This window comes from Cydia splendana, chromosome 4 (genome assembly GCF_910591565.1).
Source record: "Cydia splendana chromosome 4, ilCydSple1.2, whole genome shotgun sequence".
In the NCBI taxonomy this organism is placed as follows: domain Eukaryota; kingdom Metazoa; phylum Arthropoda; class Insecta; order Lepidoptera; family Tortricidae; genus Cydia; species Cydia splendana.
Genome location: NC_085963.1, coordinates 9,846,771 through 9,869,765, shown reverse-complemented (window position 1 = coordinate 9,869,765; position 22,995 = coordinate 9,846,771). Strand labels below are relative to the sequence as shown.

At 36.2% G+C, this 22,995-nt stretch overlaps 1 pseudogene; it reads right to left on the bottom strand.

Annotated features, from left to right (window-relative positions):
* The window catches only part of LOC134789816 (uncharacterized), a 57,475-nt pseudogene that overhangs the window by 8,787 nt on the left and 25,693 nt on the right, over positions 1-22,995 (bottom strand).

Sequence of the window (22,995 nt, the reverse complement as noted above, 5' to 3'; positions counted from 1 at the left end):
CAACATAAGTTATGCTCGCTTTATATTTCTTAATCGGTTCAGAGGATCGTGCCGCATACAACATAGTGTTGACCATACTATTCCGCTTTTTCCTGATGATACCATCAACAGATGGTATGGAAAAATTCGTAATAACGACCATCAACAGATGGTATCATCAGGAAAAAGCGGAATAGTATGGTCAACACTATGTTGTATGCGGCACGATCCTGATGCAATTTACAAAATTTTGAAGTCTAACGACATTCCTGTGGCCTTTAAGACAAATAATACTTTGCACTCGAAGCTTTGCAATGGCAAAGATAAGATCGAGAATGGGAAAAAGTCTGGAGTTTATAAGCTTACCTGTGACGATTGCAATAAAGTGTATGTGGGGCAAACGGGCCGTAGTTTCACTACTAGGTATAAAGAGCATGTTGCGTCATATAGACATAACCATCCAGAGAAGTCCAATTTTGCAAAGCACTTTAGATACAGGTCACACTTTATCTGAGAATAATTCTTTTGATATTTTACATGTTTGCGAAAAGGGATTGCGTTTGGGTGTTCTGAAACAACTGGAAATAATTAGGTACAACAATAGGGGCATGATTCTTAACGAACAATTGAATGTTGCGTCATCGCCGTTATTACGAATTTTTCCATCTCACTCACACTTGCACGGTAGGGGGAGTGGTCAAGGTATAAATATGGCCGACCATTCTAGACAGGTCATTCCGTTGCCGGGCGTCAGACCGTCAACAACTCCTGAGGATGCCTCGTAGAGAGGCGAAACACGTGTCGAGGTTTATTCTTTTGGTGGTGGTTTGTTATATTTATTTGCGTATTTATTTTTGCGGTGGGAGGGTGGGAATATTAATTGCATGTAAAAATACTCAAGTAAGTATAACGGGTTAGCACTGATTGACTAGCACGTTATCTTTTCGCGGATTAGCAAAGTAATATTTTGGTTTTAACTTTTTTTTGGTGGAATATAGTATTTTCCAGAATAAGGAATAAAAATATAGTACATTCCAAAAAAATATAGTACTTACAGATAAAATACTAAACATGAGTGTAATATACGTTTAATCGGAAATATAGTATTTTAGCGTACTATATATTTTTCCAAAAGTATATAGTACAGACTTACAGAGAGCCAAAATATAGTACAATACTATATAATATAGTACGGTTGGCAACCCTACTTTGGCCTATGGTCGGCTAGATGGCGTGACGACACCGTTTCATATTTAACAATTTTAACACATAGGTATCAGTGAATGAACATGGGTCAAAATGATATATAAATAATAAAACCATTTATCCATATACATACCTTTTTGCGATAGTTTTATACGTTTTCATTTTGAGTTGTAGTCGTGTGTCGATAGATGGCAGTAAATTTACTATGACTACATAATTTACTATGACAGGACCCCTCTATACTATCTATTATCTTTGCTATGTGTAAATAAAACTGCATTTCTTTGCCTTCTATTACCAACCTGTCAACCGGACATTTCAACCAGTTGGACGGTTAGTACCAATATTTTTTCAATAAGTACCCGAATAAATAAAACACGTAAACAACACAGACATCAGATTCAAGGTTATTAAATTAGCTTTCAAACGATGTCAAACTGAGGCAAAACCAAATCACTAAAAGCTAGAATCGCTCGCAAGGGGCTATTCATAAATTACGTCATTTCAAATTAGGGGGGGGGGGGTCTGGACATCGGATGATGGTAGCATGACGTAGGAGGAAACGGGGTCATTAGAAGCTTGATTTTCGGATGATTTTAGGGGGGGGGGGGTCAAAAATCGTCAAAAAACGATGACGTAATTTATGGACAGCCCCCAATTGCTCGTACCCCTCGTAACATATGATATGAATGTGTGCGATTTCCGTGACGCCGAGTGTACGACCTTTTAAAGGCTATAAAAAACATATACTCATAATAAAACAACAAACAACCTAAATGATAAAGCTAGCGATCGAACCAACCATCTCAATGTTCAGGGACACGAAGTTGACAACATCGAGGAAGTTCAATATGAACATCTTTGAAGAGGTGCTGTGCAAGTTGCTTCATATTAAGGACGATGGAAACAAATTCCTTACCCATGATAAAGCAAGCTATGAAGAGCGCTACGATCTCAATATTCCGGAACACGGATATGACATCCTCGAGCAGGTTCTGCGCGGGCTGCTTGAACTCCAGGTCGATGCTCAGCATCAGCGCCCCGGACAACACCTTCAGCACGGCATACAGGTAGAATGCGGGCCTGGAAACAAACAATTTCACTGAATATATTTTAGTAAGAATCCGTCTAGAGGCGCGGGATTCCACCAGTGTGCGGCACAGCCATATTCAGTACAAAAATGCTTGTGCCACACAGTGCCGCTCACTGGTGGAATCCTGCCTTTAGGCTTAAACTCTGCTAACTCTACAACGACTTGGCAGCGACATAGTTCGATAGCGGCTCTATAGACGTCATCTTTTCATAGGAATTGTAATCATAATGTATTTCGTATCGCTATTCATATTTAATACTTTTTTTTTAAACATACCTATTAACGGATTTGCAAGTGAGGTAAATGTTAAGGCTAAGTCAAATAGATATTGCAAATCAGTATGATCTTGAATCAGTCAATGTCACAGCCATAAGCTTCTACAACCAATTGAATTCAAGACCGGTTGCAAATGTTACCTAAATATAAATGTCGCATGACCAATCCTGCATGACGTTTTTAGGTAGCATATGTAGGTAAAGTAGATATGGTGACATTTAATACTTAGGTAGGTCGTAATATGTTACGGTCACTGGTTGTCTATAATTACAAGATACCTAAGTCCTAAGTACATACCGTAAAATGGGGTGAGTAGGGTCAAAACTGAAATTCAAACCTCGATAACACTTTATTTTTACATATGAAAACTGAATGGTATATATATGTAAAAAGTGTTCCGGACGTTTGTATTTTAGTTTTTATTTTATTTTGGGTAGTTCCATTTCATAACTTTGACGATAAAGAAGAAAACCCACCTCACCCCGTAGTGCCTCGTATTTGGGGTGAGAGGGGTTTCCATACTAAGGTGATTTTGGAAGATTGTTGGATCGATTTTTTTTATTATGCGTATTACTATAGCTCCATTTTAAATTGGAATACATTATTTTTGTAGCAGTAGCCGTAAAATCCCTTCTCACCCTCCTCTCAAACCTTCTCTCCCCATTCATAACCCACCTCTCCCCGCGAAACCTACTCACCCCGTTTTACGGAATATCATTAGTAAAATTGCCTGGATTTTGAAAGAACGCAGTTTGCAATATTAAGTCGCAAAAAGAATGCAAATAAATAGAACAGTAGAGAGAAGTCTTGCAAAGTCCGCCAAAGGTAGATTTAATAACCACGGAATTAATTAACTCCTTTACTAGTAAAACTTTACAAGCCTTAATTTGTTAATTTATCCTGATAATACCCATAATTCCTAATAGTTCCCATAATTTATCCTCTCTTACAAATACGTACCTATGTAAGTTATAATACTCATAATGACAGATTAAGATTTAAGAAAATCATGGTCTAATAAAACATGGTCTTCTATTCCCAGAGTGACACGGGCCTACGTCACAATAACATTGCCACTTTATTTCAACATAACATGTTACATGGGTACATTATACCTATGGTTAATAAGTTAAAATATTTCTTTATAATTTTCATTTATATGTATTTTATCTTAAATTTTACAATAACACGTCATTTTTAATTATTCGTTAGCAATATCTTCCGATTCACGAAAGAAATTTCAGACGTTCGGGTAATTCTGTTTACATTACTGGCAACACAGGATAGCGCTGTCACATTTGACAATTCGGATCTAGATAACTTCATGCCCTGACCGTCATCCTTGTCGAACGCGTGTTAATTGTTATTTCCTTCTCGCTCAGTGTCAGCAGTCGCAGTGTTTTCCAAACTTTTCACGTCGTAAGCTTGGTAATTAATGTGTAACTGTGAATTAGTTTTTCAAACGCTTGTCTTGTATAGATAAATAAAGTTTAGTTTAATACATTAGATTTGTTTTATTTTACTATGTTTCTACATGAAGAACTTAAAATTAATGCCGTTAAAATAATTTTCACCGTTGGTTAAAATTCTCCCACATTTTAAAGTTTGAGAACCTGTAAACAGCATGATGACGTAGGCCCGTGTCAGTTAGGTCATACGCGAATCTCGGAATAGAGTACCAGGCGGAGTATATTATTATACCATGAAGAAAATGATTTATAACAATAATAACTAATTGAGGCTTGTTGCGCGTTTATGAATAACGCTATAAATTAATAAATCACGTAAACGAATATGATTTTTTTGGTATCAAAACAAGCCCTATAAATAAATATAATTCATTTTTTTTAATATAAAATTAAAAACAAAAACAAAATGGGAAATGTATAAATGGTCAAGCAAATCATGTCAGTAGAAAAAGGCGAGAAATTCAAATTTTCTATGACGCGATATCCCTTCGCGCCTACATTTTTCAAATTAGCCGCCTTTTTCTACTGACAAGATCTGCTTGACCATCTTATAGTTAATAAGCCATCATACTAGATTTGATATTCTTTATACAGTTTCTACTCGAATTGTCTGGGAGAGGACACTATGACTTCTGTAACACAGGTCTTTACCTAGCTCAGAAGTCAGGAACTTCAACACCTACCTGTAACTTGTTTTTGCCAAGAAAAATATTTTATTTTTATTTTATTTTATTAATTTCGAGGCATGCGATTGTTGTCTGGCACACTAAAACATACTTTTTATGTTACACGGACTGATCTGGCGCTCGTCTGCGATAGTTACCTGAAGTCGGTGTAGCCCTTGCCACGGCTGGCGTAGTCGATGAGCATCCCGGACAGCGGCGAGGAGATCATGCCGCCGATGCTGCCGTACACCCGCTGCAGCCCGTAATCGGCGCGCTGCTCGCGCACGATGGCGATCACAGCGCCTTCGAACATCGCAAACGCCGTGCCTCCTATGATCCCAATAGACACGCGAACCTGTGGATGTGATATATATAAAATCAACATTTATTTTCTACAACAAGGCTTTAGTCTCTTTACGTCAGCCTTATTGGTCTCAAACCCCTTGAGCGCCAAAGACGTCAACTGACGCTCGCGGCTACAGCCTAATGTCTATACCTTCGTGATCGTGGGTGGCGTTCAAACTAAAAGTTAAATTTTTAGGTAAGAAGTAAGGCGAATAAAATTACTTAACATGCTAACAAATTTATGTCCGAGCAATCACAAAGAGCGATTAAAGGATGGGGCCGGTCTTGCGTGAGTCATCCTTAACTGTCTGCTTATGATGGTATCTACATAGGTATCTCAGTCAGATAAAGAAACAAAATTATAAATTGTTGTTTCGGGAAAACAGTTCTATTTATAAACATCGGATACAAAAGTTTTAGTTTATACCTACATCTATAGTGAAAGCAGAAGAATATAAATGATCGTATTATAGATTCATAATTGTTACATATTTGCCGTGGCTTATTTTTAAAGCGTGTTTTACAATTAAAAGACCCATCAAGATTGTTTACCTTATTTCTAATGCTAAAAAAACGAACTATATGTGGCTAAATACCTACTTAATACCTATTAACATGTTATGTTCGTCTTAGATACTTCTTGTCGTGATCATAATTACTTACGCTACAATGCGGACATCTTAATCTGAGAAACATGATCATACTCAAGAAGTAATTAAAGTATAGTTACGTAGTGATATAATACGATGTGCAAGTTACTATTGTTGACTAGCACTTAAGTATGACAATGGAAGTTAGATTAGTAAACTTTGTGTTTACCATCTTGAGGCTACAAGTAGTTAAATAGTACTCCTACATCGGGGACAAGGCCGGTTTTGGTCGGTATTCGCAGCACCGCTCCATCGCGAAACGTGACTTATGTAATACCTTAATGCTCAAGCTTATGCACGTAAGCGCTTCTGACAACTTAGACCAGCGGTGGAACAAAAATGGGTTTTGATAACATTAAAGTTTTTTCTTTTTTGATATGTTATTGCATGCATGTTAAATAACATTTATGTAAAATATTAGAAAATTATAGGTGGAGCGTTCGGCCATATTTAAATATTTCAATTTTGCTAAATAACTATGTAAATATAAAATTAAAGTTACAAAAAACTGTAACATGTTCAATAACACTTTAATTTATTCACAATATTCGGTTTTTAGAAATCTGGAACAGCTGCTTTCTGGTGAACGTAAAAACACGAATTACTTTGTCAATAAAGAATTAAAGTAGCTGATATTGTAAAATTACGATATTATCTATCAACTTAGTATACTTGTAAAAAATCGGGCAAGTGCGAGTCGGACTCGCGCACGAAGGGTTCCGTACCATATAAAAAAAAAACAAAAAAAAAACAAAAAAAAAAGCAAAAAAAAAACGGTCACCCATCCAAGTACTGACCACTCCCGACGTTGCTTAACTTTGGTCAAAAATCACGTTTGTTGTATGGGAGCCCCATTTAAATCTTTATTTTATTCTGTTTTTAGTATTTGTTGTTATAGCGGCAACAGAAATACATCATCTGTGAAAATTTCAACTGTCTAGCTATCACGGTTCGTGAGATACAGCCTGGTGACAGACGGACGGACGGACGGACGGATGGACGGACGGACGGACGGACGGACAGCGAAGTCTTAGTAATAGGGTCCCGTTTTACCCTTTGGGTACGGAACCCTAAAAATTAGAAATGTAGACAATGTGCTTGTCTAGATATTGATTTCTGGTTAAGCAGTATAGCCAATATTGAATTAAAGTTTGTAGAGTTAATATTACACGGTCATAATAAAGATCTTAGTTCCCACACAAAATATTAGAAATATAAAATCACGGCGACACTAAATACTGATACGTAAGTATGCATTCCGCGCTTATATTGAGTTACATTTCAAACGCGCGGCGTTTTCGCGCGCCGCGCTGTGCGCCGTGGCAGGAGGCAGCGATCGACGGTGGCGGGCTAGCGATTAGCGCGGTGCCCGTAAAAAATACGCAAAACGTTTATAAAATTATTATCAATGGTAAATAGTTATATTGTTAATAGTAGGTACACTAATGGAAACTTACCTACACTTATTTATTTCTATATGTACTAAATCCCTAGTAAGCGGCAATCGCCGCGGGCAATCGCCCGCGGTTTGGTTTACGTAGAATTCGTTATCGTGTTAAGTATAGAAATAATAGATACATTTGAAAATTATTTTAGGTGCATTGTCATACAGATAACCACCCTTGTTAAAGTATTCTTCAAATTCAATAGACAGTACGGCTACCACCAGTTTTGACATTGACATAACGCTCACGTTTACGTAACTTACTTCCTATGCATCTCGCTCGTACTCGCATATGCGAGCAATAGTGCAAGCGAGATGTACAGAAAGTAAATTACGTAGACGTGAGCGTTATGTCAATGTTAAAACTGATGGTAGAGGCTCTGGTGTCATTTCAATATAATTTTGCGTAATTTGGCGCTTTTAGGTTATAAATGACTAGCGACATATATTTTTTGTTTAAGAGCGATATCCGATATATATATATCTCCGATAATATTTACTTTATCATTTAAATCAATTTCAAACTAACGTTATTCAATATTTATCATTTTAAAGTCAATTTTACCAACCAACTGAGCTTTACGAGTATACCTACGGAAACAACTCAAAATTTGCATCAAATTAAATGCCACTCTTCTTATCCGTTTCGAACAATCAAGAGGGCCTTTACGAGCTGATGTAGTGAAAATTTTATTTAACCCTCGTCCCTTGAAACCTTCACTACGCTCGAGGTTCAACTTTACGAACCACTCGCTACGCTTGTGGTTCAATTTTAGAATGTTTCGCTTGTTTGGGTATCAATATTAGCATGATTAATCAACAAATTTTCCCCTTGTAAAACAAATAAATAAGGTGCAGGCATATGAGGCCCGGCGGGTAACAAGGCCCAGCATTCAAAAATAGCAGTTGCTCCCTATTATTCTGAATTTGTACTTGTTGCTAAGAAGATCCACTGTCAGTGCAGGTAAAAAGGTCCAGTCCCGGGCCTTATTGAACGTATGAGATGAAATAATAGATTAAAATATTTTTAGATAATTTTGAATATTTTTAATCTCTCATTAATAAGGCCGATTTGAAGAAACTTCTATGAAACTATGACTTATAAATAACACCTTCACTGCGTGGGCTGTCCAAATCGCTGCAGACTTTTCTTGGTCTAACTCTAATAATTTTTCACTTGCTTTATTGACCTAAAGACGTTTTAAAAAATCAAAAAGTCTAATAACATTTAGACACTTATACTTTTTAAAGGCAGTAACTACTTACTTATATAGGTAACTTTTTTTATTAATACATAGGTAGTTATTTACGATAGAAGTGCGAAAAATTGAAATTTTGCAACGAATGACGAATTTTAAAACACGGCCAAAGGGAGTGTTTTAATGTGCTTATTATAGCACCGGTGTCGTAATGTAGCACCAGGGCCCTATTTCACCAACGTGACATTGTTGCTGACGTCACAGGCATCCATGGGCTACGGTTATAGCTTACCATCGGACGGGCCTTATTCCTGTTTGTCACTATCATTGTATTATTAAAAAAAAACTTTATTATATCGGCAAAAAACAGGTATCTTTCTTGTGATGTTTATGATGATAATGATGACAATTGACACAAGATTTCAAAGAACTTTCGGTAATTCATGACAGTAAATGAGTTCTGTGTCGGAATTTCGTGACAACTGTCGTATTTCTTGTGACAATTGTCCAAGTCCCAGCCCCCCCTTTGCTACAGTCCAACCCGAAAGGCACCTTAGGTCGGCGCTTACGTCATTATTACCGGCGCCCTAATACTAATGAAATGAAAAATATTTATTTCGAGCAACTATGGACTCATACAGATTTGTTAGTAGACTTACGTTCCTAATGTTAGTACCTAATTAACTATTACAATATATATACACTGCTGGAAACATGCATTTCGCAGCAGTGTCTCATATACGGGCAGTCAAGTCTGTCCGCTATCACACACAGGATAGGGTTGGGGCTGGCCCGCACCCGGCGCACCAGGGATGTGCATCGTGCAAACTAATGCGGTGCTACGCGACGTAAGCGCCGACTGCCATATTCAACGTGGTTTATCACATAGTACCCTGTAAAGGTATGATTCCAGGGATAAAAAATATGTTATAACGTTATCCAGCGTATAATGGAATTCATAAAAGTTTTTCTTTATAATTACTACAAGTAAATTTGTTCATATTTGCATATTATTAAAAAGGTAAATGAAAAGTAATTGAGTAATTTAATTACTAATTAATGTAATCACAATTGCAAATTACACAGAAAATTAATTACATGTAATTAAATTACAAACATTTTAATTACATGTAATTAAACAACACGAGTAATTAATTACATGTAATTAAATTACACGAGTAATTAATTACATGTAATTAAATTACACGTGTAATTAATTACATGTAATTAAATTACACGAGTAATTAATTACATGTAATTAAATTACACGAGTAATTAATTACATGTAATTAAATTACACGAGTAATTAATTACATGTAATTAAATTACACGAGTAATTAATTACGCCCAACACTGGTTGGTGGCAAACAACCACACCGCTCGTCTGATGGTAAGCGGTTACCGTAGCCTATAAAGGCCTGTGACGTCAGTAACAGTGATGTCGACAAATGTCGCACCTGTCACGTTGGTGAAATAGGGCCCAGATGTACAGTAAAAATCATGTTAAAAGATAATACTAACTGTTACGAATAAATATTTATACTGTAAAAAATTATCCCACCAAAAACATTTTCATGTAAAATGTTGCTAAGACGAAACCATAAGCCTAAGACTCGCACTGTTAAAATGTTATCAGATCTCTTGTCGAGCCAAGCTTCAAACTCTACAAGCCCCTTCACTAACTCTACACCTTAGTCAAAATATGTGGCTTGGCTGTTTTGCTACCGCCACATGGGCATAAGGTGAAAAACTTATTATAATCATTATTTTTAGGGTTCCGTACCTCAAAAGGAATAAAACTGAACCCTTATAGGATAACTCATGTGTCTGGCTGTCCGTCTGTCACAGCCTATTTGCTCCGAAACTACTGGACTAATAAGTTGAAACTTGTCTATAACCCAAAGACATACATGTAAAGTAAATATGTAATATAAATTTAAATAAAGGGGTCACTTTTGAGATGAATGATAAATAGAAGAAAAAAAACTATATCTTTGTTATATATCAAATGAAGGGGCTCATTTTAGAATTAGAATCTCAAATATATTTTTTTTTAATTTTAAAATAAATAGTTTAGAAGTTATTTAAGAAAACAGGCAAAAAATTAACATTACCCTTATCTCCGAAACTACTGGGTCTTTTTATTATGAAAAAAATACACATATTAGCTCTTTACCTATAGATGACAGGAAAACCTATTAGAAATGTGGAGCTAAGCGTAAGCAGGCCTATGGAACTCTCTGCGCGAGCTCGGATTAATACCTACGAATCTGCTCCCGTTCACGGTAGAAAAGCAAGCCAGTTGGTTGCCACACGCGCTCACGTACGCACGTCACCGCGCGCCGCACTGTCAATTTTTACGATAGTTACACGGACGGCGGGATTCGGGAAATGAATTAGAGATGCACTAGATAAGAAATAGTAAAGATTTGTGACGTTCCATGGCAAAAGGTACCATTGCCCCGACTGAATATTGGAGTGGCGATAATAATAAGCGTAAGCGCCAGCCGCCATAAGGTACCTTTTGCCGTGGAACGTCACATATCTTTACTATTTCATATCTAGTGAAGTCTAACGGCGCGATATCTTAAAGTTCGAATCGCGCGGGTAGTAGGTACCTACCTACTATTGAATTTCTTTAATTAAACATGTAATGTTTAATATGTGTGACAAATGTATAGATTTAGATATCTATCTATTTGAAATAGGTAGTAAATTTTTAATTTATTTTGGTAAATGTTTATTTTAACGACAGTAAGTTTACACCGGAAAGTGCCTACTCATTTTTGCTCTGGTTAACTTATAATTAATTTCCTTTATTCATGGGGTTTCTATTATTTTTCTTTACTATGTAACATTAATCTCTATCTGGTTTTAAATTACACGAAGTTTTAAAACTAATTCTTGCTGGGATTATTGCGCGGTTTATAAAACAGCGTAAACACTGCGGTTACTGCAGGGACATATGACCTTTTAAAATGACTATTTCGCAAACACTAAAGCATAATCGGAATATTAGGTATAATTTAAGATTTAGCTTTCCTTTTATTTCACTCCTCTGTTTAAGTGGGTATTTATTTATCATTTCTAAGCGTCAGCAACCCTAGCGTTGTGCCGGTGCGCGCGGTGCGGGGAGCGGCGCGTTGAAGGTCACTCCATTGTATTTTTGTGTAGGTATCAAAACGGTAGGTACTTGCGTTTTGTTTGAGAGATAAGTATCTGTTCGTAAGAACTATTGTACGTATAATCTGTGGCGTGAGTCGGACTTAAGTACTTAGTTTTTGATCCGATCCCTACGGGTTTTTAAAAGACATTTTACTCACTTTTCACTAAAAAAACATATTGTTAAAAATTGTGTAATGTACGGAACCCTTGGAACGCGAGTCCGACTTGCACTTGGGCGGTTTTTTTATTATACATACAATAGTTCTTGTAGAAACGAAACGGCCGAGCTACATACTTTGACTAAGGTGTAGAGCTAGTGAAGTTAGGGATTGTAGAGTTAGAAGCTTGGCAAGAGATCTGATAACTTTTTGACAGTGCGAGCCTTATGGTTTCGTCTGGGCAACATTTTACATCAAAATGTTTTTGATGGGATTTCACTTCTTTTTGTAAGTTGCTTATGACAATCTTCCATCCCCTAATTTAAGGGTTGGGGGTGATTTACTATTAAAAATCCTGAAATAAGTATCTGGGGGCATCTGTTACACAATGTACTTCTTACTGATTCCCCATATAAACCCTTCACCCCGTAAGGGTAAACTTTGGGGTTGAAATCTGCCTTCAGCCCGTAAGGGTAAACTTTGAGGTTGAAATCTATTCTATATCCTTCCCCATAACAATACCTATCTACATACCAAATTTCAACTAAATCGGTTCAGCGATTATTGATTCCCCATACAAGATTAAACCCCCTCATCATCCCCTTAGGGATTAAAAAATTCAAGTTTTTGAATTTATTTGTTGTTTGTGTACTAAAACTATCTTACATATCAAATTTCAGCTTCTTAGAGGACTTCAGGAAGTACCCTAAAGGTATTGATAATCATCAAGTGAGTGAGTCAGTGACGAAATCGAAGTTTTTAGATATGAATAAAATCTAAAGTATAAGAGCTATGCAATTGATATGCTTAATAAGTCCGAGAACTTTGTTTATCTAGTATAATCCAACCCCAAGTTATGAGGGTTCCAAAAAACGACGAAGCGCTTCGAGGAAAGGTAGATAGTGCCCTTGCGCTTTGCTCGTCTTGGCGGGGGCACTGCCGTGCCCCCAGATGTTAAAACATAATAATAATAAAGCTTTATGTTTAGTGACTTTAGTTACCTACTATTTTCGAGTAAACTAGACAATTTTTATGTCTTTAGTTAATAAGGCCCAAAAGAATTATTTTTAACTTATTATAAATATCCTCTTGTTGTGAAGTACCAAATATTGTTATTTGTATATGTATTACTCTTAAGTTAAAAACAATAAAATCTGTTATTGTCTACTGTCAAAATTATTATTTTTTGCGGGATTAAGTAATACCCTGCTAGTGATCAATAAGGCCCACAATAGGACTTTTATAAAAGGTATATTTTCCAAGAGTATCGTAATATTTTTATAACTTTTTTGGTATAATGAAGAAACTTCAATAAATAAGATACCTATTTGAGTGAGTTTTTCATACTTAATATCCTGTTTATTAAAAAAAACATTTTAATTTAAGGTGGGCCGTATATAGGCATATACGGCCGACACGGAATATACAATAAGGTGAGGTCACTTACCTTATTGTATATTCAATATGTATACGTGTAATATTGAGCAGTTGGTTTATAATATACATAATATGATATTGACGTTGAATAGGACAGGACATGACAATAGGAACCAGAAATAGGTATAGTCGGTCAAACCAATTTGTCAGTAAATAAAAACAAAAAACTATATTCATCCTTTTCTTTTGGGTGCTAGTACTAGTGTAAGTCAAAGATAGTATGATGATTCTCTCTATGTTTGAAATGAGACAGTCCTTTGACAAACTATGGTAAAAAATAGTTGTGAATATCATGTACATTTTTATTACAATTTCGAAATTCAAATGTCCTTCCTAATCAACTCGGCCACTAAACTAACTGATAACTTGGTAACCGATCCGCTAACTCGGCGAATGAATCGCCAATTCGCCAACTCTCCGAGCCGAGTCAACGCTATCACACTGCTACTAAGGCCATTCAAAAATAAACCTTAATTCGAGAGCCCGAAGGTTCTTATATGACAAACAATACATTATGACTTAAAACTTTATGGAAAACAAAGGGACCCCTTTAATTTCACGTAATGTCCGCATCTAATTTATATATGTCCACAGTAAACAAACAAATGAATGATAAGAAAAGACAGACAGTGCTGTGAGCGGCAGGTGGGGCGAGGCGAGGGGCGAGGTATAGGTAGGCTATGATAGGGTCTCGGGCGCCGCGCCGGCGACACTGACGGACCAGCGCGGCGTATGTATGAATTTCGCGCCTTTTTAAATATATTTTACTATTACAATGCAAGCTACACACCGAAATTTCTTATTTTCCATAATATGGCTGCGTATATTATTTTATAGTAATAGACTTATTTTTACAGACTCTAATTCAATATTAGATATTATAGGACAAAAAACGCATATTAATTCTAAAGCATATATCTTATTCTTCTAAATTTTTAGCTTGCCTATTAACTTAAGAATTTAGATATGTTGTTGTGGATTTATTAAACTTTAATTCAATATCGACAAAATAATAAGCTAATTTGTAGTTTGACTAAGAAGCACGTTAAAAAAATTTCTAATAATTTTACATTATAAAGCGTCATACATATTATAAACGATGGAACTTAAACATTGCACTTTAATTCAATATTAAAAAATCATTACTAAAAATATATAAATACCTAATTTATATCTAACGCTCGTTCTAACTTTTCGTCATATTTTACAAATATGCTTAAAAATATGTCCCATGTCAGATAAGTATCACTTTTTCATCTTTAGAATTATCAAAACTTTTAGTGCAAAAATCCGGTCCCACTATTGGTCTAACTACGATCTTATTCCGATATACTTAGAGAAGACCGTTGCACTTAGACAATAGATATGAGATATCCGATTTATTACTTTCTCTCCGGATGATTGTTATGTAAATCTTCACGTTCGGTTGCCGTCACAGCGGATGTGTTTGTTCAATAACATTTTAATGATGAGATAGGTAAGGTAAACGTACTAGTGCTCGGCATGCTAATGCCCAATAGATGACACCTTGCTCAATAGATAGATTTGTTCATGATTTAAGGATGTTTTCTTGTACCTTAGTACCTATGTATTTTCTATTGTAGGTATATATATCGTCATCTAGTAAGTATGTACGCATGAAGTAAAGCTTTCCTTAGTTTGGGGTTAACTCGATTAGTAAGATTATCCCCAAATATTACTTAGGTGCTTTTAATGAATGTATACTATTCTTCATTTCATAGACGTACTGCACCTGCAACCTCCTAACTTTTAGGTATATCGAGCTGACTACGTTAGTTTTCTTTATATACCTACTTGCTTTCCGGATATACGCTGATAGATTTTCAGTGTGATTTGTGTTTTGGGTTAATCTACAATATCTACATTCTACATGCACTCAGGTCATATAAATAAAAAAAACCGGCCAAGTGCGAGTCGGACTCGCGTTTCTAGGGTTCCGTACATAATTCCGACTCACGCTTGACTGCACATTTCTAATAGGTTTTCCTGTCATCTATAGGTAAAGAACTATTTTGTGTATTTTTTTTTCGGAGTTAAAGGGGGGAAATGGTCATTTTTTGGCTATTTTCTTTAATAACTTCGAACCTATGTATTTTAAATTTATAAAAGAAACATGTGCATCTTTGGGTCGCTAATTTACATATGTGTACCAAATTTCAACTTAATTGGTCCAGTAGTTTCCGAGAAAATAGACTGTGACAGACGGACAGACAGACAGACGCACGAGTGATCCTATAAGGGTTCCGTTTTTTTCCTTTTGAGGTACGGAACCCGTGTCTGTTTTTAACAGACACGAACAAAAATTCGCACGAAAATAATAAACAAAACACTGGATAATAAACAAATAAATAGGAAAATGCAATTTATCTTACAAGAAATGATGTTGAGGAAACATATAAAGCAAAGGTAGTTGTATGACCATGTAGCAAGTGGGCCACAACGGGGCGCAGGGTCTTAGAACAAGATCTGTGGCAATGGGTCGGGCGCTCGCACCGTATCAAGTTCGCCATTACCCAGTTAGAGCCGATTAGCCGACAATCTTCCCATCAGCGGTTCCGTCGCTCAATATGCATGCTACCTAGCTCGCCACGTGCTCAAATTAATAAACGCTGAGCTTGGAGGGAACACATTCCCACACTCTCCATACAAAATGCAGGTGACACTTTAGTGAACGTCATGGTGGCATAATATACCTAGGTAATCTTATCACTAGCCCCTTTGTAACTACAAGTATCGGAGAAATAAATAAGTAAGCTTAGAGTGCCCACTCCATACATAGATATAAAGTCATTTATAATAAGATTTAGCGAGGTTTACAAAAACTTGTTTGTAATAAATTTGAGCATAAAAATTGTGCGTTTTGCCATACCTCCCATAGAACTTATAATTTATTAAGTAAGGAAACTGATGTATAGTTTGTCAAAGGACTGTCTCATTTCAATCATAGACAAAGAGAATCATACTATCTTTGTCTTACCCTAGTACTAGCACCCAAAAGAAAAGGATGAGTATGTACTTATAGTTTTCCTGGTTCTTACTGACTGACAAATTGGTTTGACCAACATATATGAAGTTAGCACTCTAAGCTTACAAACTTATTTCTCTATGACACAAGGTCCCACATAAAGGTGTACAGGTCACTGAACCACGAATAAAACATAGTACACTAATAAGTAATAACCATATCGATCATAATAACTTACAGCGAGGTACGCCCAGAAGGTGAATGCGGGGTCGATATCCTTCTGCTGCTGCGTGTTTTCACACAAGCTGGAGCGCGGCGCAGCAGCCGCGCACGCCGCCGCGCAGCGCTGGAAACGCAACGCACCCGCGCGTACCCATACCCCGCTCGAGCCCTGTGGCAACATATCAGTACCTACACTTAACAACAACTTCACAAAACTGTTTTTAGTAATATTAAACTCTTGGTTTAAAAAAATCTTAGTTCAAGCATTGCTTGCGCCTGGTAATGAGCAATAAAAATGCTCTACGAAAAAAGTACAAAAAAAGAGTGTATAATGATGTATAAGTATTGTATGAAACACAATCTGCTGTCGAAACATACTTAAATTGGTTTCCTTCATAAATAGAGTAGAGTGTATTAAGTATAGTTACGTAACATAAGTACTATATTCAGTGAAATGAAGACGACGACTCTAGCAATAATGATAAATCTGTCTGTCTGTCTGTCTGTGGTATCCTAGCTCTCCAACGTGTGGGCCGATTTCGATTTTTTTTACGTGAAAGCGAGTTTTCTTGCGATGGCCTTAGCTATGTTTCATAGAAATCGGTTAAGCAGTTTGAAGAGTATCAACTCTTTTCCAAAATAATGTAAGGCATTTTTGGCATAAAATGGATTTTGACGTAACATACCTACTTAGAAGTTTTTTTTAATATTTAAATTAATAGTTATATTATTTAAATTATTTTGGAACAATGCAAAGTCACATACAAATACAAAAAGAAGAATTAAATTAAGAATATCCTCTTCTATTCAAAGTGGTTTAAATTGAAAGAGAAAATGAAAATGCAAGAGCATAAAAAGAGTCTTGGAAATTACCTTACTCAAACTGTCAACACACGTCGTACTCTCAATACCACTGACATCTTTTACAAATTCTGATTGACTCTCCCAAGCTGTAATCGCGTTAACAGTGTATTTCCTTGCGTCTAGTTCAGCCTGCTCGGCGTCGTGCGATATCCTGATTCGGAAATTACTCTCGTCGTTTACTTCCTTCTGTTCTGACTCAAAACTATCCCAGGCGAAATAGCATGTGGCATTCAGCGAGTCATGGGTACATTCCATTTTATAGAGCTGTGGCGCTGGGAAGAATATCTGGTCAGGTGGAACCAAAGTCGCAGTTGTATTAAATAAGGGATCATTGGTTAATATTCTCGCTGTGCTCTTGTCCTTCTTAGGCGCCATTGGCTTGAGGAACGAGGACACTGTGTGCCGGTAGACGAGCTGCTGCGAGCTGAGGGGCGACTGCAGCTGTATGACGTACGAGTGCATGTGTAACATCTCATCAGTTTGGTTTTTTATCATTTCAGATGGGAGGTCACATACAAAACCGCACGAGAGGGTCCTATAAAACAAAGAGGGTTTATTTACATTGTTATTTAACTAATCCCCGTTAATAATATAAGTATCTTAGTGAGATATGTTGAAGCCCCAGCCTTCAAGAAACTTCAATCATGTCTAATTGTAGTGTCATTACAGTCTGCAATTTGCATCGGCTTAATGATATTATAAAATTTATAAACTAAATTAGTTATAAATATGAACTAAAGAAAAAGTCTATGCCCTAATTAGCCTCTGCCCCCAACTTCGTCAGCACTCACGTGAGGTTCACGTCGTAGGCGTACGGGTGCAGCGGGCGGCAGGGGTGGTCGTGCACGTGCCGGAGCCGCAGCGCGTCGCCGTCGCAGCTGGCCAGCAGCTCCACGGCGGGCGGGAACGTCACCGTGATGCGCCCCACCGGCACCGCCAGCAGCAGCAGCGCCGACGCGCCGCCCAGCGCCGACGACAACGCCAACAGCAGCTAAATGAAATTAAAAATATATTGCTCCTCCGTCTTACTAAAGACTTTAAAGAGTACTTAGTGGTTTTTAGTGCTTAAACACATTTCCATTAGGTACGGGTCATTTCACCGGCTCGGTACAGATTCAGATTCTGATTTGATTTTTCTGTACCCAAAATTTTTAGAACATTGTGCAAATGTCCGAAAAATTTGACACCGTTATTTTTAACTTACCTAACCTACAGGAATAGAAAATATATTATTTTTTATTTTTCTGTGTGTCAGCCTTGTTTCTATAACGGTAGACACGGTGGCCTTCTAAAAAGTAACATCTGACAAACGGAAATGTTGGCTGTATTTCCATCTATTCCCACCCTACGTACAATTAAACTAGTAGAAATTTTTCCATGTCCCCAAAGAGCACAGATTTTATTCTTAGGCTCTAAGACCCACTAAGTCGTAGGTATAACTATAAATAACCTGACTTGTATAACACAAAAAGGTAAATGCGTGATAGGTAGGTACATATAGCAGCCTCGACAACAACATTAAAGATGCACATTGTTCATAAATACTCGAGTCTTCATAGAAGCCTAGCGGAGCCATGACATGTGCACAGGCGGAAAACTGCTTTGATAAGATCATTATTCGTCATCATGACAGCGTAATGTATATTTAAGTTGTAGACTATAAATAGTTGGGAGGTTTTTTACCATAAATAAAAGGTCATTGTTTTTTACGTAGTTATTTATCTAAATATCACAAACACATCAACGATTTGCAAAATAGTGTGTTAAATTGATGTGTTGATGTTAAGGTGATTTCTGCTTTGTCTCCCTAGCTTAGTCGCTATCTCTGCGTCGAATTAATAATTTTAAATATATATCGCTAATAATCTGTTTAAAAATCATCACCAACAAAGAGTATAATGCCTATATTCTTGTACCTATTTATACTAATTTTGATAAACGTAATAAATGGGTCAAACAGATCACTGTGTTATGTCTTTCCTGTAGACATACACAAGAGTTAAGGGCTATAAAGGTTAATTTTCTTATTTAACCCTTATCCACGTGAAAAGGTCCTCCTTTTATTTAAAGAACTATGATAAAATCATTACTTACATGCCCACAAGCTGTTAACTATTGCCCACAGGAGAGAAAACTAGTGTGTTATCGCGAACAGCACATTTTTCTCTCCTGTGGATAAGGGTTAAATAAGAAAATTAACCTTTATAGCCCTTAACTCTTGTGTATGTCTACAGGAAAGACATAACACAGTGATCTGTTTGACCCAAATGTACGACTATTTGTCCTGTTTATTTGACAATTGAAACGGTTTTGTACTATATCGTGATAATAAAAGTATGTATTATGTTCGATTCGTATGGTAGCGTACTTCTTCCGGGCGACAAGTCAATATGCCATTCATAAACCACTCCGTTCTTCTCCCATGTAACAAGAGTCAGATATTTGCAAGATCTGCACGTGAATTAAAGTTCAAATTTATACTGGTCGGCCTGTGGGTAAATGGTTGGTGAGTGTTTTGAATGGCCAATGACGCACGCGACTCCGGCGCGCACAATGGCCGAATCCACAATGCAAGGTAAAGGTTATTGTATCCCAAAGCGATCCCTATGTACTATAACGACCCCACAAATTACATGTTTTCAATATCATTAATTCAATGCTACCAGACATCTATATTTGACCTTCACAAAAAGCCGGTTATTATATCGGTTTCACCATGCAGTTACTTCAAAGCCTTCCAACCTGTTGAGCAGACCCAATAATAATTATAGCTAAGCCAAATCACTGCCCGAATATTTCTAACTCAAGTGTTATATGATTATTTTTCTTAGCCAAAATCTTTTTCTATATTTATCAGACGCATAAGTATTGAACAATATTGTCGGGGTTCCGTACCTCAAAAGGAAAAAACGGAACCCTTATAGGATCACTCGTGCGTCTGTCTGTCTGTCCGTCTGTCACAGCCTATTTTCTCGAAAACTACCGGCCCAATTAAGTTGAAATTTGGTACACATATGTAAATCAGTGACCCAAAGACATGTTTTTTTTATAATTTTAAAATACATAGGTTCGAAGTTATTTAAGATGGCCAAATTATGACCATTCCCCCCCTTTATCTCCGAAACTACTGGGTCTAACATTTTGAAAAAAATACACAAAATAGTTCTTTACCTATAGACGACAGGAAAACCTATTAGAAATGTGCAGTCAAGCGTGAGTCGGACTTATGTACGGAACCCTAGAAACGCGAGTCCGACTCGAACTTGGCCGGTTTTTTTTTTAGTTGGATGGTATGACAAAATTTAGAATAGGTATTCAAAGATATGGACTTGGCTACTAGTAAACTATAACAGTTTTAGCAGTTCTATTAAGAGTGCCTCATATCAATCGTACTTAATGATATGGCACTCAAGTAATAGCGTAAACGTTCCTAATTATAGTTTTGCCGTTTACTTTTTAGTGGTTCCTATTCTTTTGTAACAACTGTTTTACCATTGATGCAATTTTGTAATTACTAACTAAGTAATGCTTTTCTATTCAGTTGGTGCATATTTCATTTGTGCATTTGGATCTAAAGATCTAAGCCAGAACTCTTGATGTACCTAACGTCAAGTAACATTTAAGTCCTATAATTTTAGTTTTTATCGCTAAAAGCTTGTATAGACGTCGTATTAAGGTTTCAGAGGTGACCACCTGTCCTATAAAAGCGTTTGGCAACACCTTTTTGCTCTATAGGCTTATACAGCTAATATATTCTATAAGCAATTGATGTAAAGGTTTACTTCATCATTTTATAGGCCCGTTATAGGCATGTACTATAACAGGTTCAAATATAACCACTATAGAGCAATATTACTGTATAATAGTATTTGGAATCACTTTTATGCAACTAATTTGCGCTATTAAGGTTCCCTGCAAGCCGCTATACTTTTGTGTTTTTACAGTGACAAAAACCCAACTATACAACGATTTCAGGATATAGTGGCTTTAGAGATCACTGCTACAGTATATAATACTTTAGTAGTCATATGAACACTATTATAGAACTGTTTTGCTCTATAGTAGCGTTTTTGGGACATATATTTATAGATTTAATATGCGCTTTAGTAGTTTTTAAATTTTTATTATATCTCATAGCTGTAGACGTCACAATGACTCTTTTATATTACAAAACTGTTGTATAGTGGTTTTGTTTTTTCTTTTAAAAGATAACAGCGTTATAGCTGAGTTTTTATGTCTTTTATAAACCGAGTTAGATACATAAAGGTAGAAAATGACTACTTGTAATTGATAAATTTGATCTGTAATGGCTACTTATATCTTGCTTATATAAGTTCAGGCCTAAGCCACATAATCATAAATCATAAATCATAAATCATAAATTATTTATTTGCGTGAATAGGGTCAGATTACAGTTGTTATATATACATAAAGTTCCTCCTAATTCAACCGTCCACAAACAGCATGCAAATATTTGTTGTATTTCTTAAGCTAAGTATTTATTACATTATATACATTATGTACTACAATATATCATTGAAATAATCGTGAAGTGAATAAAACATTTTATTTAACAGCCACTCATGTAGGGTTTTCTTAAATTTATTCATTGGCAAGCATTTAATGTCAGGTGGCAACTTATTAAATATTTCTACACACATAGCAGGGCAGTTTTTGTTAAAAATAGCAGTTTTTTTTTGCATTCCAACTACAAGTCGTTCACCATTTCTAGTATTTCTAGGGTATATGTCACTAGCTGTAATAAATAATTCAGGGTGTTGTTTAACAAATTTGGCTACTTCAAAAACATACAGGCAAGGAAATGGCAGGACTTTAAGCTTGAGAAACATCGGCCTACATGACTCGAGAGGGCTAATACCACAGATTGCACGAATACATTTTTTTTGGGATCGCAGTACTCTTATAATATCTATCCCATTACCCCAGACCGTGAGTCCATATCTGAGAATTGATTCGACATATCCGTAATAGGCAGCCATGGCAGTTCTGTGATCAGATGTTCTACGCAATCTATTAAGGACAAAAACAAATCTATTCAGTCTTGCGCATACAGTCTCAATATGTCCATTCCAGTTTAGCTTATTATCTAAATGTATTCCTAAAAATTTTACTATGTCACGTTCTTGTAATAAATGTCCATTGTAGCTTATAATTATAGATTGACTAGATTGATTAAAACGTAAATACGTTGTTTTTTCCAAATTAACTTGGAGATTGTTTCCTTCAAGCCACTTTACTACACATTCTATTGCACTATTTATGTCAAATTCGTGATTTGCTTGAGTTTCTGATTGATTACTTGATACTATAATTGAAATGTCATCGGCGAATAAAATACATTTATGATGTGTGATGTCAGGAAGGTCGTTAACATATAATAGAAATAGCAGAGGCCCAAGGATGCTTCCCTGGGGCACTTCTGTTACGTTCCTATTGTTTACTCTTTTTATTTCTACACATTGCGTTCTATCTTCTAAGTAAGATCTTATCCAATTTAAAGCCAGCCCTCTAATGCCGTAATGTTCCAGTTTTTTTAGAAGTAAGTTATGTGATACAAAGTCAAACGCCTTTGACATATCAAAGAATAAAGCTGTGGTTGGTACCTTATCATTACAATTAGTTACAATCTCACGAACCAGATTAAAAGCTGCAAGTGTGGTAGACTTATGTTTTTGGAAGCCATATTGATCGTTTGTTATAACATTAAATTTGTTAAGAAAGTTTATCAGTCTTTTGTACATAGCTTTCTCTAAAATCTTTGAAAAGATAGGTACAAGTGTGATAGGTCGGTAATTTTTAATGTCGTTTCTATTACC